Here is a 1,421-nt window from a genome sequence, read left to right as displayed (position 1 = left end):
GCTCCCGGCTGGAGCCCCGCGGGCTGGTCGGGCCACGAGGACAGGGCGCCCCCTGCTGGGAAGCGGGGCGCCCTGGTCCCCAGGGCTCTGCTCGGCCAAGCGCGGGCGGCAGTCGCGGGGTGTCACGGGGTGTCGCAGACTCCGGGTTCAGCCGTCCGCCGGGTGCTCTCCGGCTCCCTGCGCCCCGGGAATTCCCCGCGCAGCCTTCTCCTCGCGAGCTGCAGCTCGAATTCCGGCCTTCTGGTTGCCTTTATCTTTGGCTCCATCTTCGTTCTGCTTTTCTTTCGGAGGTCTTACACCCCTTGTCTTATCTGCCCCTGTGTGTCTGCCTCAGGGTCTACCTGTCTTTCTTTGGGTCTTTCTCATGTCTCTCTACCCCGCTCTCTCCTCGCGTCCCCTTCTCTCTGTCTACCTGTCCCTCCTCCCTCTCCTTCAGCTCCTGGCCAGGTCCCTAGCTTGTTCAGTTCTCCCCTGCGCTTGGCTAGGGCCAGAGGAAGCGGGAGACCCAGGAGGAGTGCGCGTAGGGAAGCCTCACCTAGCTGAAAAAGGCACGGGAATCCTCAAAGCCTAGTTAAATGGAGGACAAGGAGGAGCAGGAGGGGACTGAGGCTAGAGCAGAGTGGACAAGAAGACAAACCAACACCAGCCCATCTCTCTCCTACCCACTGCACCCCAGCTCCCGCTGCGCACCTTATATACATCATCCCCCTGTGGTCCATTGTACAGAGGAGGAAGCCCAGGCCGGGAGAACACGAGGCTGGTCAGGATGAGCCAGGACCAGAGCTGGGACCCGGCAACAGGAACCTTCTTCCTGTGCTTTGAGCTGTTGCATGAATTAAATTTAGGAAATACATTCTGGCCTAAGAAAGTGTGGAGGGAAAGTATCCAGAACTGAGGGGTGCTATAGTTCTCCCAAACTCCAGGGAGGGCTTTAGGGATAGATAGTTTGCATGTCAGGAGCAAAGCCCAGGCATGGGGAGTTTGTTTCAGCTTGGACATAGGGGGAGGCTGAGTCAGGGGACCCCACCTTACCCACCACAGACCCCTAGCACCTGCCCCAAAGATTTGGGGGTGGCCATTTCCAGTTGTACCCCATGCCTAGCATTGCCCATCCTGTGTCTGGTTGAGCAGGCATTTATAATGTCCCTTAGAAATGCAGAACGGAAAGGCCAGCTACATTAAGTTACCTAAGAGTCAGGGTCAGAGCTGGGGCTTTTCCACTCATTCATTTATTTGCCCATTACTACTCATAATTACTTATAATCAGCTCCTTTATGAAGTGCATGCCATGAGCTTCCTTGGCCCACACCTGGTGCCCCAGAGTTCTAATCCTCATTTACACTGAGTTTCCTGCCCCCATCCCCTACCCACCCACTCCACCCCAACCCTTCACCACCTGCAGTGAAAAATGCTGAGTAGTA

Source organism: Condylura cristata, unplaced genomic scaffold (assembly GCF_000260355.1).
Source record: "Condylura cristata isolate star-nosed mole 26May11 unplaced genomic scaffold, ConCri1.0 scaffold00008, whole genome shotgun sequence".
In the NCBI taxonomy this organism is placed as follows: Eukaryota; Metazoa; Chordata; class Mammalia; order Eulipotyphla; family Talpidae; genus Condylura; species Condylura cristata.
This window is presented reverse-complemented; position numbering follows the sequence as displayed.